This window comes from Neovison vison, chromosome 3 (assembly GCF_020171115.1).
Source record: "Neovison vison isolate M4711 chromosome 3, ASM_NN_V1, whole genome shotgun sequence".
Taxonomy (NCBI): domain Eukaryota; kingdom Metazoa; phylum Chordata; class Mammalia; order Carnivora; family Mustelidae; genus Neogale; species Neogale vison.
Window position 1 is genome coordinate 97,090,233 of NC_058093.1, and position 26,409 is coordinate 97,116,641.

The 26,409-nt window shown below is 46.9% G+C and overlaps 1 protein-coding gene across 2 annotated transcripts in view; it reads right to left on the reverse strand.

The window, feature by feature from the left end:
* Positions 1 to 26,409, reverse strand: part of MGAT5 (alpha-1,6-mannosylglycoprotein 6-beta-N-acetylglucosaminyltransferase) — a 335,937-nt gene that overhangs the window by 284,487 nt on the left and 25,041 nt on the right. The window contains exon 2 of one of the 2 annotated variants that reach the window (XM_044242593.1): positions 5,937 to 5,986. The exons of the other annotated variant lie outside the window; for it this stretch is intronic. The gene's annotated coding sequence lies outside the window, so the exon portion shown is untranslated. The remainder of the gene's footprint in view (positions 1 to 5,936; positions 5,987 to 26,409) is intronic. 2 annotated transcript variants of the gene reach the window in all.

The window sequence follows — 26,409 nt, forward strand, 5'->3', positions numbered from 1 at the left end:
TGGATTAAAAAACCTCCAAATGCAGCCTATGGCGCATAGCCAATATTCCCTTGTAGTCAGCACTGGCCATTCCCAGCTGCTGACAGCAGTCTGTGTAATCACTATCCATGAACTGAGGGAACTTCCATTCTCTTTTCTTTCCATTGTTTCTCAGCCCAGTGCATGAAAATGTAACGCCTGGCCATCATCACAAGCAGGCATAAAAGAGGAATAAAAGAGTTCATGTGGATAAAAGAATGCAATAGTGCAAGGACTCTGGTAAGTGAATGAGGAAATCAGGAGTCGGGGAAGCTATGGACAATGCTCATAGCTCACTGAACCCACACTGTCTACCTCCCAGGACACATGGCTAGACTACATTTTCTGGACAGATGCGGCCAGGTGATGGGAGTCTGAAACAACGGAGTATAAATGGCAAGGGACTATCCACTGCCGGCCCGGCTGAAACCTCCTCCAAGCGGGATCCTATACCTGGTCCCCCCATTCCACAGGCTACCATGGACACCACCACAGGGTCAACTGGGGAGGGCCTAGATGGCCTCACTCAGTAAAGGACTTCATGAAAGGAATTGTTACCTTACGCCACCCCCACCTGGCTAAAACTATCAACTAGAGAAAACACTGGGTGCCACCTGCCTGCACACACAGACCCACACACACATGCAGAGAGATCCGCTTTTTACAGAAGGTCATCAACGCAGGACACACACCTTTGGAAGGAGCTAGTTGGATATTTATTTAAGGCGGCCTGGGGGGGGTATATGAAATAATCCTCAGCATGTCCTTCTAGAAAGATCTCTGAAAGGAAACCCATTTGGGTAGGACCCTCAGGAACAAGCACCCGTTCCTGGTCCCTCATTTCCTGTCAGGGAGAACAGTGCTGCGCCAACCAACTTTTACTTCATAGCATAAAAAACAAGATGCGGAGAGGTCAGGGTGGGCCTCACAGAATAAGAGGCACAGAGCTCGGGTGCCGGGGTGGCTCAATCAGTTGGGTGTCCGACTCTTGATTTTGGCTCAGGTCATGATCTTGTGGTGGTAGGACTGAGCCCCACGTTGGGCTCTGTGCTCAACGGGGAGTCTGCCTGGAGAGTCTACCTCTCCCTCTGCCCCTCCCCCCATTCTCTCAAATAAATAAATCTTAAAAAAAAAGAAAAAAGCACCAAGAAAAGACCCAAAAATCCTAAGTAAGTGTTACTCCAGGTGGAGGGGGAGGATGGTCCAGAGAGCAGGGCCAGACCACAAAGTGATTCCTCTATGGACAGTAACTTAAGGGTAAACATTTTGGAAATGCTAATGTGACAGGGTAATTTTCTGTCTTTGAATCCACTAACATAACTAAAGCTTTGTATTCTGGACCACCTTTTTTTTTTTTTTTTTTTTAAATTTCACTTCCTGGTCATTTATTTGTATCATGTCAACCCAGGATGGTTTAGAAGTTTTAAAAAACCATTCTGTTCCTCCAATCACCCAGAATCCCCAAACTCTTCAGCCAAATTCCCAAGGTTCCTGCACTGCCTTCCCCAATCCTTCCTGCCTCTCCTGGGTTCTCCTCCATCCTCCTGGTGAGGCAACTCCCTCACCCCCCCCACCCCGCCCCGGCTTCAAGGCAGTATCTTATTAGCTACAGGGTGGCCAACTCCCCAGCAGCCTTCCTGATGCGTGAGCTGCCTCTGCGGATTCCTGTAAGCCATCATGAGGCTCAGATCAAAATGAAGAGTTAGGCGGCCAATCATCCATCAACATAGCTAAAATAACGCAGGACTCCGACCCCAGAAAATGGTCACAGTAAGAGAATAAATGACTAGAAACCTGTCAGTGGGCCTTACCCATGTTAATTAACCCGAGAGAGAGCCTCAGCCTGCCCGACAGATGCTGTCCATCCATCACTCTAAGCCTGAGAGGCAAAATAAAATGGCCTTGGTCTCCCTCCTCCAGGGAGGTGGACGTTTGCAGAGAGATCACACACCGGCTTCGGGAGAAATGAGAAGTTCTTATCAGAGTGAGTGCTCCGTGTGCGGCACCAAGTCTGTGGATGTGAGCTGCCTTCGTCACAGGAAGGGCCCTGGATGTGGAGATAGCATTAGCTGTGCCAAGCAGTACCAGCGGAACTGCCCATTACAGGGAGTCTGAACTGGCTGCAGAGAGGGATTTAAACATGTATGCGTCTTGGGGCATCTGGGTGGTTCAGTTGTTCAAGCAGCTGCCTTCAGCTCAGGTCATGATCTCGGGGTCCTGGGATGGAGCTCCACATCAGGCTCCCTGCTCAGCGAGGTGTCTGCTTCTCCCCCTGCCCTCCTCCTGCTCACGTGTTCTCTCTCTCTCGCGTGCGCGGATAAATAAAATCTTGTAAAATAAGTATATATGCATCTCCTTGAAACTGAATGGAGAGAAAAGCAGATTGATGGCAAGGATGGCCAGAACAGAATGACAGAATGAGCAAAAGAAACCACAGGTAAGGGGAGATCCTAGGAGCACCAACCATCCTCAGAGTGTGGGTGCGCTGGGGCTCTGTGTGGGTCTAGGTTCCAGGCAGACCCCATGTTTAAAAAGCTCCAGGGACAGAAGTACGGTAAATCCACTGTAAAACATAAACATCTTCCACAGTTGGTAAGACATCTGTCAGTAGTGGCATCAGAAAGGGGACCCCTGAGATGTGGAGGAAGGGCGGGGGGAGGGTAACATGAGCGAGTGTTTTAGTCAAGTCTCTGCACTTTTCTGCATACCTGAAATATTTCACCATTTCATTTTTTTTTTCTCAAATAAAATCAGAGAAAATATACATGCTCTTGTTTGGAAACCTCTTGCTACAAACCGGGGATTCTGATTAGATCCGGCCAAAGCCAGACATGCCTCGTGAAGACAACCGCTCTGCTCCTCTACGAGTGGCCTGGTGACAAGACACACATGGCTGCCCACAGCTCTGACCTCTGTCCTCATGGCCCTACCACCCCCTTCCCTCGGCCCAGGAGGGAAGTAGGTTTTCATCTTCCATGCCTGTTCATTTGTACTGGGCAGTGGCTCTCCTGCAGGCCATTCCCCAGGCTCCGGGGCACCTGCCAGGTCAAAGAAAGAGGAACGACAAAGAGGAACGAGAAGCCCATGTGCACCACAGGCAAAGGGCCAGGAAGGTCACACACATTCCTCTTGTTAACCATCTTCCCAAAGCCTGCTGCCCCCATCATGCTAGTTTAAGAGCTGGTTCCTGCCCCATTCCAGGCGAGCTAGCAGACGACGCATGGGACTCAGCTGCGCAGCACACAGCCAAGGTCAGGCGCTGACATTTCCTGTTCCATGACAAACGTCCTGGGAACCACAGAAGGAAATCTAAGCCCAGGCAGTGAAGGTGTTTCATTTTAATCGCATCTCACTGCCATCAAAGCCCCTGCCTCTTCTAAGATGACTCATCTCTGACGCCAACAGGAAAACATCATTAACTTTAAATCCCATAATCTGGATTTGATGATTAACATATTTCAATGTCTGTACTACTGGGATAAACACACACATACACACACACACACACAAGTCTTCTACCTCAAATCTTTCCTTCTTCATACTCATTTACTCAGCTTACCGTGAGGCCACGGGCCAGGTTCTGTGCTAGCCACTGGTGGTATGAAGACTAGGAAGGCCAGTCCTAGCCCTCAAGGAATTTACAGTCTAAACAGACCCACAGTAAGTAAAAGCCATTTTGATTCTACTCTGCACCTTCTCTGGCAATATGTATACACGAGATCTACTGGTGTGGCTCTGGTTTTATTTTCACCACCAACACTGCATCTTTCTCTTCTGGTCATGTCTCAAGAAATCAAAGTTAGAATCTGGTTCTTTGAAGTATTACAGCACCAAAAAACAAAACAAAACAAAAACAGGTATGGAATCTACCAACCCCTTCAAAAAACCTTTTCTGACCTCAATTTTCCTCTCTGATCACAGGCTCTGTGGTAATTAGAGTTCAAGAGTCATTAGTTCTTAGAAGCCAATTTTCCTGACCTAATAGGACTCCTATGGTCCTGCAGAAACCTAAGTACAAAGCCAGAGCAACTTTCTCCTACCTAAGTCAGAAAGGAGATGCTGTGGGTGGAATGGTGACCTGCTGCCTCTCCCTCCAGGAAGACCCAACTATTTCCACACTCCTGGGGCTTGCCCCAGTGTATGCAGGCCACGTGCTGCAGACTCTGAAGGCTATTTAAGGGATTATCAGAAACGCAAACTCATCTGTGATACGGCTTTCAAGTTTTAAATGTCAATGACAGCCAAGTCTGCTGTGTTGGGAACTCCTCCAACAACAGGTTGACAATAGCCCAATTCGACGGCTCTGGAGGAGGCTGACAGACAGCTGCTCTTTCAGTACTTATTCCCAAAGGAGCCAAGAGGCCCCTCCAAAGGCAGCTAGATATGGCATGCTCAAGAGGGAAGGTGACAACATATTTGGTGGCAGATAGACATAGCCCAGGAGTGCCACATGATGCCAACGCGTCTGCCTGCTCCGTGAAGGCTGTCAACCCCACATAGTGCAGAGCTGAGAGGAGGGGAGGTGGGGGCAGATACGGACACTTAAAAAAAAAAAATCGCAGCACAAGGAAAGGCAGAAAGACACATATTTATCCTTCCCATAGCATACGCCATGGCAGCTGGGTATCAGGGACCATAGACCCAGCTCCAGGTCTCCACGACGTCAGCCCGCTACCCGCAGCTGTCATGCCTGGCAAATCTCAGCGGGCAGTGCATGAACTTGCCCTGTCAACAGTGAACTAACTGCCAAAACAGACTCCTGAAGATACACTGTTAAGTTGTGTAGTCCGTGAAATGAAGTCCCATTCTAATTAAGTGATGTGTGTACCCTATCGGAGCGTGGCAGACGGAGAAGGATGGATTAAGTAGGCCTGTTCCATCTTAGACAAAATCCCATGTCCTCAGAAATTCAAACTCCCTTTGAGGTTCTGAAGGAGACACTTCTTGTTTCTCTGGTCTCTCCTAGCAGGACAAATTCTCAAGGTGACAGCTAGAGAGAAGCCGCTGATACAAGTCACATGGTCACATCATTTTCTGGCTCTAACATTAAGGCTTTTATTCACATCAGACATCTGTCTGTTTGTGAGTTACTGGGATAGTCCCCTCCCCCTCCGTGGTATTTTTCTTTTTCCTGTGATGTTGTTAGAGACAAAGTTTGTTCAAAAACCCACATACATAAAAGAAACAGGAATTAGCAATGTTTAAAGTTTCATTCTGTAAGCCTCATAGCCTTGACACCCAAATCCTAGCAGGCTGCAAAATCTGGATAGTCTGCTCCCAAGTTAACAACTCATTTACCAAGGTAACTCTCAAGGGTAGCTTGGGTGGGGACTTTAGGCACTATGGACTACTCAGATGTTTCAAATAAAGAAATACTTAGCAAATTTCTTCCTCCATAAAAATACGTCCTTAACTGAAGACTTAGGAAAGTGTACTTCTTGAGTTCCTTGATACACAGTTCAGAGACTGTGCGGTCTTTGGCAATCATGCTCTTCATCGGTCTTATATTCACCTCATGATCTTCTGTGTCAGATTTCGGTTGGGCTGCTCTGAAGGAATCAGCCATTCTATGGAAGGGAATCATGCTAAATAAAGTCGTGTTTGATCATGATTGAATAAAGCAATAAATGGCCTTCTGCTCCAGTCACTTTACTAATTCTAGACAGATAAAATATCCTTGCCCAATTGTCTCAAAAGATTAAACCCCACCAGGCCTTCACCAGAGAGCTGAAGATGTCCCCTGAGGATTGGGGTGGCACTGGGAGAGGCACCCCTCAGCCCTTTGGGACTAGGGGTCCGTATTTAGATTCTCCCAAATGGCCAACATCTGACTCAACTATTGGAACTTCTCCCTCCCAAGGGCAAATATCCTGGGTCTATGCTAAGCCACATGGATATCTGCTTACGTCAATACTTACATGACCTAATGGATCCTCCTCCAATGTCCTCTTTAGAACAGTAATCACTCCTGAAACCACAAGGACAAAGACATTTTTAAGTTTCTCCTTTTTAACAATTTGATCTATTGCAAACAGGCCGACAAAGATCATCTACAGACTTTGCTTCTCCTGTTTTGCAACCCAACTGCCTTTTGATGTAGTCTCCCAAAAAGAAATAACCTAAAAGCAGCTAGCTGGGAGGCCCTATCACTTCAACACCCAAAGGTATTACCAATAATAATAATAATAAACTGTATTATCTCATGTGTTAAGATTCAAACCCAACCATTATTAGTTTAGCAGGAGTAAGGCTACGTTTGGCAAAGATGGAGCTTCTGCACAAAACTTCTCTTTGTTGCAAGTCTCAGGAGGCACTAAACCCAAGCTTTTACCAATTCTAATGCTTCCCGGACTAGCCTGCATTAATATACACACACAGTTCCAAGTATATGTATACACACAATTTGGAAAACAGATAGCTCTATCACAAAAAACTAAGGAGTTTTCAAGAGGAGATAAACCCAATTGAATTGCAAGCCTGTTCATTCAAATGTAACAGATTACTTGTGGCAACTTCACCTTGAAGAATAACATTTTTTTAAAAAAGAGTGAAAGCATTTTAGAAACAGATCTACTATATGCTTCTGATAAAGCTAGTGTCTTCCCTCTAAAATACTCCTTTATAAAAGAAAAGAGGGGAACATGTCCTTTAATAGATCTATTCAGCATGTTTCTGATACTCCTGGAATTTATCATCAGAGAATTATAAAACTGAGAGTTTGGGAGGGAGTGGGGGAGGCAAGGAGAGAAGGGGGGAAAGCAGGAGGGAGGAAAAAAATAACAACCATGTTGCACAGACCCATGTCTAAGCTGACTGCCCAAAGTGTTCTTAAGACTAAGCAACTGCTCTGATCGGTAAAGGACCTCACAGCAGAAATGTACCATGTCCTGCTAGGAAATGTCGGAGTTTTGTCATTTTTTTTTAAAGATTTTATTTATTTATTTGACAGATAGATCACAAGTAGGCAGAGAGGCAGGCAGAGAGAGGAAGGGAAGCAGGCTCCCTGCTGAGCAGAGAACCTGATGCAGGGCTCGATCCCAGAACCCTGGGACCATGACCTGAGCCGAAAGCAGAGGCTTTAACCCACTGAGCCACCCAGGTGCCCCGAGTTTTGTCATTTTTAAAGTTTAAACAAGTCAATTCCCTCTCTATGTGTTCTACAGCATTCAACTACCCTTCGCAGCAGGAACATCTGCGTCCCAGTCAATGGTCTGAGCAGTAACAGGGGGCCGCGCCCTGGGGCAACTGGGGAGAGGGGGTTCCACCTGGAGCCCTTCCAAACGCAATGACTCCATCCAGCAGTCTTGCCGCACAGATTTTTACTCAAGAAGGATGGAAGGTTAGAAAGAATTCAGTCAATGCCAGGGACCACACGGCCCCCTCTTTATACCAGCCTCCCATCTGGACACAGCTCTGAGGTGAAGGAATGGTTTCTGGAAGCACAATATTGTGACAGAAAAAACCCTGCTAACTCCACCAAGTACCGTCACCAAGATCTATTTTAAGAAAACGATCCCAAGCATTTTGGTCAGTATTGAAACCCTTTCATTCACGGGTATTGGTGTGGGCTAACAAAACAAATACCCGTGTGCCTCAGACCTAAATGACACAGGCGGACTTTCAGTGCTTTTACCCTCTACTCTAGGTTTTCTTCAACATCTCAAGTGGTGCACTGCATGGCAATTTTCTGACTGAGTGTTGGGATCAAGCAGTAAGATGGTAAGATTAAAAAAATGTTCAAGATGTGCCCTCCTCCCCACCCCCATCTCCCAAAAATTTCAACTTCACCTCCCCCCATGCTTTCAAATCTCCTTTTTTTTCTTCAGTGATACTTCTATTAAATAAGAACTCAATCTTGATTTCCCCAGAAGCATCAGACCAGCTAGTCTCCAAGTCATCTGAGAACTACTGCATTACCCTCGGCTCTATCATTAGCAAAATTCATGGTCACCATGAAACCAAAAGGCCGTTCGTGTCTATCCTCAGCAAAGCTTTAATGTTCAACTCATTTTAAGTATCATTTCCTGAGGAGCCAAATATATAACATTAATGAAAATTTACAACCACTTTTAGCCAGGTCTCTAGACCAAGAAAACACTGAAGGAAGACCCTTCTTCAAAACAGCACCACTCGCTAAGATTTCACCCAAAAGTTTATTTTCTGGGGATTAATAGGCTCTCTCACACTCTTCTTGAGCTTATTCTTTTCTTTCCTCTCTTAATTACACCTCAACTATGAAAGCATTTATAAAGCATCACAAAAATTCAATTCAATCTACAAAGAATAAGGCAGAGATCATGGGGGCCGGTCAGTAAAAATGTAGCCAGGAAAAACTGGAATCCCATTTTCAACCAATAGTTTAGCCCTTTGTTATTTGGGAGAAAAGATATTGTAAGTGGCCCAGAAGCAAAATAGCCTACTTGACCAGCTCTGAACTCTAGGGTGGCATTCTGAGAGGAATCTGTGTTAGACTTTCTTGCCTCGCATGTTTAAGGACCATCTCTGCAGTACCTCCTCTAGATCCAATGACAGAGGACGATGGCGGCCAATTTCAGATGCGGGGGTCTCACACCTCTTCACTCCTCATGCCTGTCTACACCAGAAGCTGTCAGACTGATCCCCGTCTCAGAGTTACATTCAAGTTTTTCACCCTCTTATTCCCTATGGACCCTGTCTCTCCAGAGAATCTCAGAATCTTGATGCCAAACAACCATGGACATAGCTCAAAGCATTCTCTCCCTCTCTCATTTTTAGAACCTAGTAAAGCAAAGTGGCTCATGGATAGCACTGAAGCTGCCCTGTAGACTTACTCCTGTGAGAAAATAGCTGGAAGGGAGCGTAGAGCCCTGCTCAAAGTAACTTCATGCCTACAAAAATAATTTCAAATGGTTAAGACCACCTACTGGTACCTGCGAGAAACAAATCATGAACATGTTTATAAGCTTTAAGTCATTTGATCTTCCTTATCAAATAACAGAGAGTCACATTAAAAAAAATAATAATTGCAATACTGGCCTCAGATGGTTTTCATCTTATGTGGGGCAGACTAGCTCAATTCATCACACAGTGAAATTCTGTCCCGTTACAAAATCCTCGACCTCAGAACCTACACAACCTTAAATACGTTTGGTTGCAACATACTTCAAAACCTCCTAGCATCTTTCCAATTCAGCGAGGCTTCTCATCACACTGCCATTGAAAGTTTCCCAAAATAGAGTCAAATCTAAATCTGCCCCACATTGCTCATGCTGCCTGGACTCAAATAGAGAAGTCCGACTCTCACAAGCTGTGTGAGGACAACCCAGTGCCTCTCCCAGCCCCCATCCTCTTGTGTCTGAAACAAAGGGGATCACGGTGCCTCCTTCAAGGATGGTGGTGGGATTCACACAAGCTAACACTACACAGCCAGAAGCACAGCCAGCACCCTGGGAAGGCAGCAAGCCCTCCACCAACAGTGGTGATTGTCACTGCTGTGGCTGCTACTGCTAGAAGAGGACAGTGAATTAGTAGGATAATAAAAGGCCATCCTAGAGCCAGTTGGAAGCCGAGAATCACAGCCACTGGTTAACGCGTGATACATCACAGTTTCATCTTGTGAACAGCCATTTTGCCAGGCAGGTGTGACAATGACAACGATGTGGTGGCTCGGGACTTGGAATACCCTTAGCTAAAATGACTGTTCTCCTACAGATGGTCCCCACCTAAAGTGTAGGTTTGATTGACAAGTAAGGGAAAAAAAATTCCCACCTTACAACTTGAGAATTCACCACTAACTTGAATTCTCAAGACACTGGTATCCATTAAAGTCTATCCAAGATTTTACCAAGACAGGAGGACAGTGGGCCAAGAGAACCAGGAGACCACGTCTGTAGGTTTGCATCTGCCATTCATGTTCCATCACAATGTCACGAAGAGCAGATACCCTTGATGAAGCTTGCACACCACCCCAAAGACCAATTTGTATTTTCATCAAGATTATTTTAACAGACACTGGAGAATTAATCTTAGAGTTCAGTTTCTTGAACCTACCCCAAGTTATATCTGTGTCTGTCCCCTAGCCTAATGGTTCTCAACATGCCATCTCAAACTAGCAGTATCAACATCATCTGTGAGGCTTGCAATGCAAAATCTCAGCCCTCACCCCATGCCTTCTGAATCCCAAACTCTAGGCTGTCGCCCAGGAGATTTGAATGCTAGCTCAAGTTTGAGAACCACTGCCAATAGGCTATTAACATGTGGGCTGGGGCTTCACTATGGACGGCTCTCTTCATTCAACTATCTGGCATTTCTCAGATCCATAAAACCTGCTATAGGATGATGTCAGCTGTTCCTTTTATTTTTAATTCCTCATGAGGAGGCTGATGGTGATTCATGCAGCACCTTATGTGACTGCTTAAATAGTAAGAATCCTTCTTTCCCACCCCTAATGGAAGGTGACTGTTGCCTGTTATTTCTGATGTAATTACAGGAACAATTCAGTCACAAAAGCTTGTCCTTTATCAACCTCAGCAAAAGCTGTAATAGAGAGTTGTAATTATAACACTCCATTCTTTCCCATAATGTGCTCACAATAATGTACCCTTTGAAACTGATCATACCACATGTCATAACAAGGCAACACATAACCCAGGATCAAATTTAGCTTATTGTAAATAGAGATCAAAACTGCAAGTGTCTGGGCACACCTTTTCCAATTGACAGGAAACAAGGATGCATTAGCTATCCGGCTGTACCTCATTCATCTAAGTGAAATACTGGTGGGGGGGGCTCAGGGAGGGGAGGATGTTGGTTTAATGCATTCTATGGTCCTAAGGTAACCTCACAATACTCAACGGTCTTCTCACCAGCCACTACCCATCATCTAACTAATTATCAAAGCAGGAAGCATTAAGGAGCATTTCCTAAATAATAAATAACCCTTTTCCATACCTTTAATTTGTTGATGTGTGTATTAATTTGGAGAAGTTAATTTCATACTTGCTGTGAGGTCTCCTGATGAATTGTGAATACCAGCGAATTATTAATTTCCCTTTCCTTTTTGATTAATTTCACACTTAGGCTGGATAAGAAAGGTGAGATTAATGATGTCTGGAAGACAATGTTCAGTTCTTGTAAGATACTAAATCAACCTTATGTTCAAGTAAACAGAGCACGCAGATAAGGCAATGATAATGGAACTGTCTCTAGCAGGTATCCAAGGTGCCATGCAAATAAAAGCCCAGAAACACAGAGGGTTTAAGCTGTTAACTCTGGTGAATGCTCTTCCAGGTGGGGAGGAGAATAAGAGCTAGAGTTCTGAAGACTGCACTATGCACCCATCAACTTGCGCCCTTACCAGTGACTGAAGAGATGCATTGATTTATCACACAACAATTCTCCATTTTCCAAGGGTCCTTCTGTGCATTACTCAGCTTCTTCACATCCTCATCTTTTCTAGACTCTCTGCAACAACCTCAGGATTCCTAGCTCAATATGTACTGAACAGACAGGTCTCCCTCTTCAGAGCATAGACTCAAGCTTGACATGCAGTTTCAGTAGGCACATATATGCTAATCCTATTTCTGAGAGTATTGCCCACGTTAATTGGGAACCTGCTAGGTACCAAGACACTAGGCACTTTGTATGACTTATCTAACATAACAATTGCAGGTGAAGAAACTAAAGTTCAAAGAGCTACCTAGTTTGCATAAGCGACCCCCATCTTCATACAGATGTGTCAAACTCCCAAGCCTGGAGTCTTCCATACACTGCCTCCCTAAAGCAAGAGCCCATGGAACATTTATGGCGCCTGGACATTATTCCAGAAGACCTGAAAGCTACAAACGTGCCGTCTTCCTCCAAGAAACTTCCCTGCCTAATCCAGCTCCAACGGACCCAAGTCTTGTTTGCATCCCAGTATTTAAAGACAATGTCACAACTCCAATGCTATCTATTAGACTGTCTGATGTCCACTAGAGTACACGGTGTCTTGACCCTCTCCTCACAAACAAGCCTGCCCAACTGAAACCTATATCCAAGTCCTAATGCAGCAATCCATCATCTCTGGCCATTGTCTCCAGCAGTGCTGTCCAATATGGTAGCCACTTACTATATGTGGCTCAACTTAAGGCAATTACAACCAAATAAAATTAAAAACTCAATTCCTCAGACATACTAGCCACATGTCAAGTGCCCAACCTCCACATGTGGCTAGTGGTTATTCTACTGGACGCTACCGACACAGAACATCTCCATGACGGCAGTTAGGTACTGCTGGGTGGTGCTGGTGCAGAGATCTCTCAGGGCAGCACCTTTTAATCTAATATCCACCAAACCTGTGCAGGAGGACAGAGCCTCTTCCTTACAGAACTCACTAAGGGTGCCATCAGACCACAGTCATACCTATGTGTCTTCAGATCACATCCTTTAAGGACTAACATTCCTTTGACAAACCATGTTATTCAGTAAATGTATAAATAAAGCATGTGGATTGACCTCGGAGAACAGAAAGGAGACAGAAAGGAGAAGAAACAATCATCATGAGCCCTTCCATATGCGCATAACCACCCTGCGCAACTGTAGGTGAGGACAGACTCAGAAGCAACTGCAGACACAGGTGTCGTCACCCACACAGCAGTGTGCCTAAGGTGCAGCCTCACCAAAGCACTCTCTCCTTGAGAAGTTAATCTCTGCTGCTCCTCCTTGGCAAGAGACAGTCCCCAAGTTTGGGCTCCTGTTTCTAATTATTAATGAAATCAGTGCAAGGAAACCACTTCTCAAATCACTCTCAACCAACTGTTTCATTAAAAATTGGATCATCAGCAAAGGAGACAAGCTGTTGGTGACAATGACAGTGTGATAGCAGGCTAGAAGAGACAGCCTCTGTCCCCTCAGTGACACCTGACCTGGAAGGAGTTACCTCAAAGACTTCCAGGAATGAAAAACTTGAGAAGCTCCCATCGGGGCAAAGATCCTAAAATATACTGTTGGTTACTATTAAATTGGAACAATCTGGGTATAATACCCAGAGTGGTAAACATCAAGGTCACTGATCTGACCTTTGATTGTTATAACCTACAAGTGCGAAGCATATAGTATTTTTTCCCTTTGTCAGTTCTTCATTGCTTTCCCCCTCCAACCTCCCTGCTGCCTGGGCATTATGCCCAAGACAAGCCAGTCTTCATGGTGGCCAACATGGGTTATAAAATGATGGACCCAAGTCTAAACGCCAACTCCTTCAGGTAATTCCCCTTGACAGTCCCAGACTCAAGATAGTACACAGGGTGGACCTGGGCATCTCTTACCACAGTGATAAAGAAATAATGGGAACTCCACGGAGCTAGGACAAGAAATCAAGGTAAAGAACTTTCTAACAAAAATGCAAATCAGGGGCACCTGGGTGGCTCAGTGGGTTAAGGCCTCTGCCTTCAGCTCAGAGCTTGATCTCAGGGTCCTGGGATCAAGCCCTGAGTCAGGCTCTCTGCTCAGCGAGGAGCCTGCTTCCCCCCACCCCCCGCCTGCTGCTCTGATAGCTTGTGTGCTTGCTCACGCGTGTGCGCTCTCTCTCTCTGTGTCAAGTAAATAAATAAATAAAATCTTTTAAAAAATGCAAGTCAATTCATTCTTGTGGAGGAAAGAGGAGATGAACCAATACATTCCTCTCCTAGGGTCTAGGAAAGTCATCTAATGCTGGATAAATGTTCCACTCTCCTGCCTGTCATCGGGGCATTACTCACCTTCACTGAAGGACCACAGCCCACCGAATTACTAACCCTCATGAGACTTCCAACATTCATCCTGTCCTGCTCAGTGGCTCACAACAACAGCTTTGTAACCTGTGGACATTTCTCAGGCCTCATCCCCTCACCCCTGCAATCCTTCCTGACAACCTGCCAGACCTGACAGATGAACTTCGGAACCCCCCCCCCCCCACACACACACACAAACACCAGCCTTTCCACTTTAACAAGGCGGCTCAGGTCACCATCTCGAAGATCAAACCCTGGCCTCTTAGACCCTCCAAAATCAGGAAGGACGGCTTTGCTCAATGAACTAGGCTCTCTTCTCCCTACCCCTAAACATCCATGCACATACCCTTCCATAACACAAACATCGACTCTGGGAAACTTTCCCAGACCTGAAGGCTGGCTCCCTCCTGTGTGTGGTTAACACTCGAAACCAGAATGTCAACCCCTCAAGAGCAGGGGGTGTCAGAGTTTTCCATATCTCTGAGGAACCAGAAGCTTAGACCCAGAATCTTACACAAAACTGACGCTTCTTAAATATTTGATAATCCACTGAAAAGCATTCCAGTCCAGGGGCGCTTGGGTGGCATGGCTGGTTAAGCGTCTGACTCTTGGTTTCAGCTCAGGTTGTGATCTCAGGGTTGTGGGATCAAGTCTTGTGAGGGGCTCTGCACTCAGCGTGGAGTCTGCTTAAGACTCTACTTCTCCCTCTGCCCTTTTCTACCTCTCCTCCATCCCCCTAAGATAAGTAATAAATCTTAAAAATAAAAAGGATTCCAATCCATGCTTGTAAGCCCATTACCCTGACTGGATTCTCAGACAACTAAGACCCCTTCAATATACAGTTTGCTCACCAGGAGCCCGTGGGGGCTCTATAATGCAAAAAAGGAGCCCACGTCTGGACTCACGCTGCCTTGGCCTCTTGAATTCCAGTTCTACTGTGTACCAGGTATGGCCCTTTACACCTCCAGGCCTCCCTTTGGCTTTCTGTGAAACCCAAGTAGTATTAGAACCTACTCCCCGGGGCACTGAGTTCAAGAAACACAGGTAAAGTCCTCAGCTTAGTGCGCAGCCTCCACTAGATAGTCAATAAACGTTGCTTTACCGCTCTTTCTCCTATTTTAAGTCTCTTTAAGGGGACATGTAGCATAATCAAAACAACATGGTTATGAGGATAAAAGTCACCTATGTTCAAATCCCAACTCTGTTCAATAGACTCCAGCTGTGGGACTTTGGGGAAATTAGTCCATCACTGCCCTTCAGGACCTTTATCTATAAAATGGGATAAATAACCTCTAAGGGTCAGTGTAAGGATTGCATGAGGGAATAGATATCAAGTTCCCAGTACACAGTGAGCAACTCAATTAATGGCATTTGCTAAGTATGATGTCAATCCAAACACAACTGGAAAAAACATCCTTGTGCTCCTTGCTCACATCTGCCATGTCCTTCCAGTCACATTCTTTAAGCTCATAATCCAGGCCCTGGCCTTTTAGCTGACACCCCCCACCTCCTGGGTCATCAGCCAGAGTCATCACACAGAGAATGCATAAAAAAATCACATCGAGAGCTGTAAGGAGATTCATTTCCTCAAGGCAAAGATGTGCATCTTCATTTTTACAGCTTTGCTGATCTCTAAATATTCATAGCTACTCACATTTACACATAACACTAGCAAGGCCATTACTGAGAGGAAAACAAACTGGTACTATCAGTTACTGGAGGGTGACTGGGTGGTGGACATTGGGGAGGATATTCGCTATAGTGAGTGCTGTGAAGTGTGTAAGTCTGACAATTCACAGACCTGTACCCCTGGGGCAAATAATACATTATATGTTAATAAAAATAATTAGTAAAAAAAAAGTGAATCTGTGATTGAAATCAGTCTAACAAAAAAGAGGCCAGCGTGCAGTGAGGGAAAAAAAAAACCCACAGATACGAAATGAATATTCAAACAAGTGGATAAAAATGTTACAACCCTACTAAAGGTAGACCCCAGCCAGAAGCAGACCCTCACTGCAAAGAAAAATAAACTGTACTCTTTCAGATCAATTTGAAAGTTTTTGCAAACTCAGAGGGGAAGTCAGAGCAAAGAGAGGCCTGGGGCTCCCACTCTTCCCCTTCCTTGGGCCCCGGGGGTTCTTGGCTTCCGTTCCTCCAGGCTCCTGTCCTGGGGCCCATGGAGGCTTGGCTGGGGTGGGGGGAGCTCCCAGGAGCTCCAAGCTCCCGTCCTTGGCCCAGTTCTCAACTGCTAGAAGGCAGAGGAAGGGCACAAGGCCAGCACTCAGAAGTTATACGAGTTACCAGGTACCCAAGTTCCCACCAGAAATCTGTGTCTTCTGGGCCCTGGCCCTATTGCCCTGAGTTGGAAAATGACTTTACTTCCTTCCCATGGCACCCAGGCCTAGCCTGGCCCCCAGGCAGGGCCCAGCAGGCTCCTCACTGCACTGGGGCTGCTGGAGCCCACAGGTCCTTCTCTCACCCCCTCACCTAGAGCAAGGACAGGCTATTCCTCTGATGCAGGCCTTGGGGGGGAGGCTCAGCAGAAACCAGTCTGACTAAGCTGAGGCGCTGCTTCACCGGGGCCTGCATCTCTCTGTAGAACTGTGACCTGCTGCAGCCTCGCAGCCTGCTCTCTGCGCCGAGCTTCCTCATGGGCTCCAGCTGCCCCGCTCGCCCCGTGCCCACACCTACCGCAGGGCTTGCAGGTGTTCTTGCTCCGACCGGAAAGTCAGCTGGGCATTCCCCGCTGATCAGAGCCTGACACTCACCACCAGGCCGGGAGCAAGTCTGTGATGGCAGCAGGGCAGCAGCCGCTCTGTCCCAACACTTGCCGGGCTGCCCAGGCTCCCTCACTATGTCCAGGGCAGCTCCAGTCAGGATCAAGGACCACGTGAGGAAGAGGGGAGGGACCTACGGAGTCGCAGCCACCGCACCAAGTCACACAGCTGACAGGCAGCCCGGCTGTCTAACCACAGAGCCCTCTCCAGTCACCCCTGTAGGGGCCACTCCCGCCCATCTGCCCTCGGAGGTCCTTTCGCTTCAGGACTGAAGGAAGACCGACAAGCCTTCTTCAGGTGCTGGGTGCCAGGGGACAGGGAGGACCAGCTGCGTCTGTGCGACACCGTGGCCGACCCCCCCATCCTCACCCCCAGGGAGAGCTGCTGCCCTCAACAACATTTCTCCCCACGGCTCTCGAAAGCAAGGCGGCGCTTGGCCGAAGTGGAAACTGAGGCATACCAGGAGGCACCGCCACACCAGACAGGCGCATGTGTTTACTGATTTGTTGGGTGCAAACGCATCCTTAATCCTGGCAAAACCCAGCAGTGCTGAGCTCAGGAATCTGCATTCTCACTCCCCAGATGACTCTGAGGCTGGTCAGCTACCGCCTAACCCCACTTCCTCAGGGGCCGATTTTCAAGGCAGAGTTGGGAGAAGGCTATTCAATTCCACACTCTGGCCCCAGCAGCTTTTAAAAATTTATGCCACTGGGGCACCTGGGTGGCTCAGTGGGTTAAAGCCTCTGCCTTGGGCTCAGGCCATAATCCCAGGGTCCTGGGATCGAGCCCCACATCGGGCTCTCTGCTCTGCGAGGAGTCTGCTTTCTCCTCTCTCTGCCTGCTTGTGATTTCTGTCAAATAAATAAATAAAATCTTTGGGGAAAAAAAAAAAAAACTATGCCACTGTCCCCCCAAAAAAACAAAAACCCAGAATCTTCTAGGGCAGAAAGAGTCAGAGGAGCTGCAAGTGGCGATGAACTTCCCAAGTGTGTGAGCCAGGATAAAGCACCAGGCACAGGGCACCCTTTCCTCTGAGCAACCTTGTCAGGATTCAGAGGATTTAACATTCCCATCTCTGCAGTTTCATCTCGCAAGCTCCTTGCAAGCGGACAGAAAAGGAGTGTGGAGGGAGGGAGCGAGGGAGGGAGACAGAGAGAAAGAAGAGAAAAAGGAAAAAAAAGTGTGGAAAGAGGGAAGAAGGGAAGAAGAGAGAGAGGTTTTGAGGAAGCCTTTTATGTGACACCAACAGAAATAACAGGGACCCTTCCTCATAATCACAGATTGTGAGTAGGATTTAGACCAGCACTGTCCAAAGGAAATATAATGGCAGCCACATACGTCAGTGTTTATGTTCTGAAGCCACACTACAAAGTAACAAGGAACAGGTGACATTAATTTTACTAATGCATTTCGTTAGCCCAATATATACAAAATATAGTAAAACACATAATTGATATCAAACATCATTAATGAAACAGTTCACATACCTTTCTTCGTACTGTGTCTTTAAAATTCAGTGTGTATTTTACACTTCCAGCCTATCTCAATCCAGATGAGCAGCATTTCAAGTGCTCAACAGCCATATGTGGCTAGTGGCTACCATGCTAGACAGCCCAGACAGACAGAGGGACAGGAAAAGAGAAGGGGTAGGAATAAGGCCTTGAGCAAAGAACCAAGGGAATATGACATCACAATCTGTGCTTTTAATGGGCTAGATTCAACAGCACATACATTAGTATGATTTGCTAAGACCTAACTGGGTGTCGTCATTTTGGCACCCAAAATTATCAAGCCCACAGTGGACGGATCAGAGTCCATTACCATATGGCCACTCAGTAACATTATGTTCAGCTGTATATCACACACACACCCCTATTAAACATTAAGCAGCAGCCTGAACACTGGACACTCACCCCCGCGCCCACACAGAGCTCAAACAGCTGGAGAGCAAAGCTCCTCTCTCTGCCAATGGGCATAAACTCCACCCAAGGAAATAAATGAACAGGTACAACTTGCAGTGGGCAGAATGGTGCCCCACAAACATCTTTGTCCCAACCCGTAGAACCTATTAACCTGTTACCTTACAAGGTAAAAGGGCCTTCACTGATATGATTGAGTTAAGGATCATAAAATGGGAAGATTATCCTGGATTATCCAAATGTGCCCAATGTAACCACAAGGGTCCTTATCAAAGAGCGGCAGGAGGGTCAGAGTCAGAGAAGCAGATGTAATGATGGAGGCAGAAGTCAAAGTGATTTGATTACTGGATTTGAAGGTGGAACTATGAGCCACAGAATAGAGGGCTACCTCTAGAAGCTGGAAAAAGAGCCTTCAGAAAACATGCATGATTTTATTTTAGCTCCATGAGATCTATTTTTGACTTCTGACATCCAAAACCATTAGTTAACAAATTTGTGTCATTTAAAGCCCACCCATTAGTCATTTGCTATAGTAGCAATAGGAAACCAATATCCCCTTTGTAAAACAGTCAGCCAGACAACACACATGGGTTAAAATGTCCCTTCAAGGTATCAGTAGTAGTAACTGTAATTGTATTAGCAGTCATGATACTGGTCACCATGTATTGAGGTCTTACCAAGTCCCAAGCACTTGGCTACATGCTTCACAAACACTTTTTATTTTTTTTTTTATTTTTTTTTAAGATTTTTTATTTATTTATTTGACAGAGAGAGATCACAAGCAGGCAGAGAGGCAGGCAGAGAGAGAGGAGGAAGCAGGCTCCCTCCTGAGCAGAGAGCCCGATGCGGGACTCGATCCCAGGACCCTGAGATCATGACCTGAGCCGAAGGCAGCGGCTTAACCCACTGAGCCACCCAGGTGCCCCACAAACACTTTTTAAAGTACACTTTTCCTTTTGGAGTAATTCTGGATCTGCTGAGAAGTTGCCAAGACAGAACGGATTCCCTGTATACTGTTCATCCAGATTCCCTCAAGGGAACATTTTACGCGACCATGATGCATTTCTCAAAACCAAGAGTTCAACAACTGCACATTACCACTAAGTCAGCTAAGGACTGTATTTGCATTCCGCCAGCTTTCACTAGTATTTTACCTTCCCAAGAACCCTTCAGGGCAAGCAGCATTCTACCACAGTAAAGAACTGGCAACTTGTAAAGCTGATTCCTCTGCTCTACCCCCACTCTGTGAGCTGCCCTGCATATCATCACCCCCAGTTGACAGGACAGGAAAAACTGAGAAGCTGGTTACCCAAAGGCACACTAGCGGAAAGGCGACAGACCTGGATGTTTCTGACTCCAGAGGCCAAGCTCCGGCAACACCATCTCCCAGTCTCTGACACGGAGGGGTCAGGAGCTGCAGAAGCCTACGAAAAACCCCTGAAACCCCGCAAACACTTCATCGTGGCTGTAAAGTTGAGGAAGGTAGGAGATGGTACCTCTGCAAAGTGCCTCTCTATTCTAAGACCACTGCAGACTAAGAGCTTTCTTGTCGTTCTCAGTCAGTGAAAAGGAACCCACTAAAATGTCCTCCACGAGAATTTCTGGAGGAAAGTGCTGCAGTTAAATCTAGCTTCAGTCAAACCACTAGGGTCCTAGCTTTGAGGCCTTAACATCATGATTACAACGAGCACCTTTAAAGCATTCTTCTCCTGGCGGACCCTAGGTCTCAAGCCTGTAGACCCCTAGATTTTACCACCTGAGCTACAAAGGAAGTAGGAAGAAAAGCTCTTCCCACTCTAAGGCTGTTAGCCTCACACAAAATTACATTCAGTGAGTGGGGCAGGAACTAGGACAAACTCACCTGGATCGCCCATAAAAAGCCACATTTCACTTTTCTCCTAGCCTTTACTTCCTGTGTGGCATTCCAGGATCTAGCCAGCCAATGGACATTGTTAGCGTTACTCTCTCAGTGGCTCTCCAAGTGTGGTCCCTACCTAGACAGGCAAGCAGCACCGGCATCCCCTGGGCACTTGTCTGAAGTGCAAACTGGAGGGCCCCACCCCAAGTCTACAGAACCGGGAACTCTGGGGACAGGCCCACAATCGTGCTTTAACAAGCCCTCCCAGGTGTTTGAAAACCACTAAGCTCCAGCTCCCCAGCTCCATGGCTGACCTATCACCTAGAAATGTATTTGGAAAGGTCTCTGCAAATACACACCATGTCATACATCAACAGAGGGTCCAGGCAAGAAGCTCACAAGACCAGCTGGGGGCAGTACTCATTCATCACAAGTTAGGGAGCGCAGTACGGGCCTGTGCTATGTGCTGGGGGCCCTTCCTCCGCTTCACAGAGCAAAAGCAGAGGAGAGCCTGAAAAGCAAACAAACCTACCCAAAAATGAACAGACATTTCAATAGACACTGCGGCCAAGACTATGAAAGAAAAGAGTGGAGTGGTGAGGGAACACACGGAGAATGATGGGGACCAACATTCACCTCAGTCACCCAGGGAGGTTTCCCTGGGCAAGGAACAATTAGGCTGGCATCGGAAGGAGGAGCAGGAGTTGGTCAAGCAAAGAGGGAAGGAAGCAAACATTCTTCATAGAGGACAAGCTTATGCAAAGGGCCTGGGGGCAAAGAGAGCTTGATGCTTTAGAGATGCTAACAAAAGCCAGTGTGGGTAGAAAACACAGAAGGAGGCAGGAGTACCTGGGCCAGAGAAGTTGCCTGGCCTCAGATCATGCTGTACTTCATAGGCTTCATCAAGAGTATGAGTTGGACCTAAAATGTATACGGATGCCCCTGACGTTCAGGCAGAATATTGGCCATAAACGTAATTACTAACAGTCAGCACTGGGCTAAATACTCCACATAAAAATGTCATCCTTGCAACCACTCATACGTAGGCTCTATTATCACCATCGTTTCCATTTTACGGATGAGGACAGAAGTTAATTAAGTTCCCCCATGTCACCCAGCTAGTAAAAAATTAGAACAGAGCTAAGCCCACTTCAGCCCTCAAGCTCTCCACCACCTCGACAGGCTGCCTCTCAGCAGGAGAGCGAAGCGGTAGACTGATGGCAATAATCGGGTTTGCTTTTCCAAAAGCTCTCTGGGGATGCTGCGTACGTAGATGGAAGCAGAGGCCACTGCATCATCCAGGCAAGAAATGGCAGTGGCCTGGGCCAGGGGGACAGCAGAAGAACTATATCAGCAAGAGAAACGTCCCGGTGGCAGAAAGAGAATGGACTCTCGCCCAGGAGCTGTCCAACAAGTTCTCAAAGTCCTAAACAAACTCAAGATGTCCTAACCCACCCCTGCATCTTCCACCACAGAATTAGAGTAAGGGCTAAAAAGAGGGCTCCCTGTCCCGTGGGGCTGACCCGAAACACAGGGCCGTCATTGTGACAGAAATATCACACTTGGCCTCTTCAATCCGAGTTACTGTTTTTTCCTAAACTTTAGCATTTTGAGGGGGAAAAGTCTGTTCCTTGTTTAGAATGGATGTTGTTATCCACTGTGAATGGCCAAAATTGGTCAAGAGAGCCTCACACAGGACCCTCAGAATGAAACGCAGACGTCACAAGAGGCTTGTCGCGAGCACTTGAGCAAGCAGGGCTTCGTTTAGCTGCCTGACAGCCTTGCAGCTCCTCAGGGAGGATACGACAGTCCATTTGTCAGTGTGGCTTTTATTTCCAGACAAGCCCCACCCATGCCTTGGAAAAATGGTATGGATCTTGGAGAGGACTGGTACCCTGCCATTTTCTTGGGTTAGATCAAGAGTCTGAGGGGTGTGTTGAGCGTTGCCTGACTTCAAATGCACAGGTCATCCTACAGAGCCTGAGAATCAAAACCACTGACTGAGGTCTGCGTCGACGGCAGGGACACCCTGACCAAAGTGTGGAGCTGTTGGCCAACCTCTCTTCCATGACCCAAATGAGGGTCCTGCTTGGCTCCCCCTTTCCCAAGAGGAGGCTTATTTCTGCACTCTGACTGGAATGTCTGGGCTCAGCATGGACAGCTCAAGTGTGGAGTCAGGTGGGCCTCCACAGGAGAGGCTAGGGCAATATGGCGGCAGCGTAAGCTCCAGTTCCTTAGGCAATCAGTCAAAGCCCCGGTTACTTCAGTTCTGAAAGGGCCACATGGATTTCAGAGCTTTGACGGGCTCTGTCTTAAAAGGCTACAGAAAAGGGGAAAACTGTGCCTCTAAAGCTCTCCCTTGCATACCTGTCAGTTCCCCCCACATTCCTCCATCCCATAGTCTTCCTTAACACTCACTTAATTACCTACCAGGTATCTTCTAGGTTGAAACATTAACATGCGGTAAGTGAAAAAAGCTGTGCCTCTCTCTTATTTACAACAGTACTGAATTGACTGCCGCTTGTGTTCTAAAGGGCTCCTGTATGTTTTCCCTGTAGGATAACAAACCTTAAAAAGACAACTACGGCCCTGCCCCTGACCCACTTGCTCCCCAAGAAGCTTCTGATGATGCAGGAAAGAGAAAGGGGTAGGACCTGAAGGAGAACACCATCTCTCTAGGCCTCGACCCCCACTGCATTAAGCCCTGAGGACACGCGCTTCCCAAGGAGCCCTTCATACCAGTAATGCGCCACTCAGCCACGCGGAGAGAAGCGCCGTAGCCAGCTATAAGCAAACAGTCCTCGAGTGGCCTGTAAGACGCCAAGTGAGTGGCTTAATCACCCAGCAGGGTCTAGTATGCAATACATAAAACTCCTCAGAGACAGCAAGCCTGTAAATGGAAAGCATTATCATTTGTAACAGGATTAATAATAACACAGGCTTGAAACAAACACACGCCACTGGATTACTTTTCCGACCTCTTCAGGGAGACCACTGAGTTCAACGGAGGGTTTTATTTCTCTGTTTTGAAACAAGACAGCATCTCCCACCATGTGACAGCAGGATTCCTCTCCAGGGAAATTGGTCCTTGCGCATCTGTCCTGTCCGTGACAGGCTATGTGAAGTTCGGGGGGGCAACACAAAATGAAACCAAAAAACGCAGTCTGGAGAATGTGCAGAGTAAGGTTACAATTCTGATTGGGGTGGGGGAGGGTAAAAGGTCAAAGATCTGATCAAGCATCAGCACATTTAAAAAGGCCCAAGGGGGTCCATGCCCCCTACTGCCGTGTTTTCTGAACTGTTTCTTGAATCACCTAGGCTGGCCTGGGACTCCATGTGTTGGGACCGGGGTGAGGCACTGGCCTGTCTGCCTTTTTAACAAGTTCTTTCAGTCCTTCTTACACAACTGATGCTCCAAACCCCTGCCCTATTTCATCAATGTACTGCTGATCTATAGCTGAAGTTCAAGAACAATTCCTACTTTTTTTAGGACTTTATTTGACAGAGAGAGCACAAGCCGGGGGAGTGGCCGGAAGAGGAAGAGGGAGAAGCAGGCTCCCCACTGAGCAGGGAGTCCCACGTGGGGCTTGATCCCAGGATCACCACCTGAGCAGAAGGCAGACACTTAACCATCTGAGCCATACACATGCCCCAAATGATTCATATTTTTAAAACTAAGAGTCTCATCACAACTGCCTGTAACTTGGAGATAAAACACAGTTCATCATATTCATCAGCCAAGTCTCTGGCCCCAAATCTTTCAACAGATAGTGCATTATTTAAAAAAATAAAAAGACACTGATTTTGCATTTACTTCGTTTCTTTTCCTTCACCGAAATCTCTGTGAAATAGCTATGATCTAAAAATGTCAACATCTGGGGGCACCTGGGTGACTCATCAATTAAGCGGCTGCCTTCAGCTCATGTCATGATCCCGGGGTCCTGGGATCGAGCCCCACATCAGGCTCCCTGCTCAGTGGGGAGTCTGCTTCTCCCTCTCCCTATACCTGCTGCTCTGCCTACTTGTGTTCTCTCTCTGTCAAATAAATAAATAAGTAAAATCTTTAAAAATAAATAAATAAAAATGTCAACATCTGGATACAGAAAGCAGAGCTTTCCCCATGGAACAGAGGTTCCTTCAAGGTTCACCTCTTCATGCTCTATCAGCCTGATACTTACGCAAAATGCAGACACACTCCGACCTTGACTCCTTCCAAACCCAGGTCAGAAAAGGCACTGAAGCAACCAGAATCAAAGGACACAGAACACAGACAGATGGGGTATAGATTTGGCAAGAGCCCAATTCACAGCAGCCTCAGATCCAGACTTGTGATACTTCGTCAGGGAGCCTCACAGAAAAACGACAACAGGGCTGAAACAGAAGGCATCTGTCCTAGAATTCTGAACTGCTACCTCATTACCAGACCACACTGCCTATAGCATGCTGTCTCCGTATTTTTGTAACTCCTGTAATTATCTTGTGAGAAGCATGATTGAGTTGTATTGTGTTTCTCTGTGTTAAAAAAAAAAAAAAGTTCCATTCTCACATGTAAACATTTAAGATTCCCCATGGTGCTTCTAATATTAATAGGCATTTTCTCACTTTTCAAGTCTATTGGCAGGCTCAAAATACGGGAGCAGCCCAGATGTAAGGCTCCTTCAGCACCAGTGTGACTTCCTAGCTACCAGAGAGAAGTCCTGGCAATCTCCAGGCATGGGTCTCAGGAGGAACAAGAGAGGGAATTTCCAAATTAACAAGCCCCTGACTGGACCTCCATGTCTTTAGTATACTGTCTGTCCCATGGCAACCACGCACTGGGGGGCAATTTATGCAGACAGTTTCTCGGCATGGACACCAAGAGAGCAACAGCGCAGAAAAATACGATAGATCCCCAAGGATTTGCTTTTTAGCAGGTGAAGTTCTTCCTCCTTCCTCTCTCTGCCTCAATGGCCTTGTTGGTGCTCTCTTTTTTTTTTTTTTTATTTACTTATTTGACAGACAGCACAAGTAGGCAGAGAGTCAGGCAGAGAGAGTGAGAAGCAGGCTCCCCGCTGAGCAGAGACCCTCCCCCCTCCGCCCCCCACCCAACCTGGGGCTCGATCCCAGGACCCTGGAATCAGGGCCCAAGCCAAGGCAGAGGCCTTAATCCACTGAGCCACCCAGGCGCCCCTGTTGGTGCTCTTTTAAGAAAGGAGTCAACAAGCTGCCATCCCAAATCCTGGGAGGCACGGGGAAGGCAAGTTTCCTGGGGAACCATCTGAGTGCTCACTTCTCTAGAAGGCACTCTACACAGTCCGGACACCTAACAGCCCCCGTGCTGGTTATCTGGTCATCGTCTCTCCACTCCCACCTCCTCTCAGCCCTATTCTGTGCCCTGAGCGCTGACGGCTGTAGATTACATCAGCGGGCTCCACTGCCTGCTGGCTCTCCCACTGGTTCAGCTACCAGAGGCCCAGTAGGGAACTGGAGAAAGCAGAAGAGAGGTCGGGGTATTTCTTCCCAGCCACATCTCTGGGTACTATTCTTCTTAATTACAGCTATTACCGGGCAGCCCCTTTCTAACTCTAGATCTCACTGTGCTCCCATAACACTGCTTCCTCCTCGGGCCTCTCAGCCCTAGTGACGATACTGGTTTCCCACTGCTGTCAGTCCCTGGGTGCCTCACAGTGCCTGGCCAACACCTCTGGGACTGCCCCTTTCATTCGTCTTCATTCAAACCATCTAGGGTGAATTCTGTTTCCTGCCAACAGCTCTGATACCGGCTCTCAAGTTAAACATAACTGCCTTTGCAAGTGAGATGACATGCAAAGATGTGGGTCGATAAGCATGCAGGGAACCTTTCTAAGAGTTTGTTAACCTGGTACATATACTAGGTCAAGAAGAGCTGATAAGGCTAATTCATCATCAGTGTGACCTTGAACCCAACTGCAAACCCAGCCAGAGGACAGCAATCCAGAAGTACAGGTGCAGGGCCTTTGGACCATCTGAAGTAGGTACACAGGAATGTTTTTTCTTTTTTTCACTTACCCTTTTTTCTGCTGCCTGCATGCTAATAGGAAAAAGAACTCTGAGGTGCCCAAAGAACATTTCAAGCTCCTTTGGAGAATACA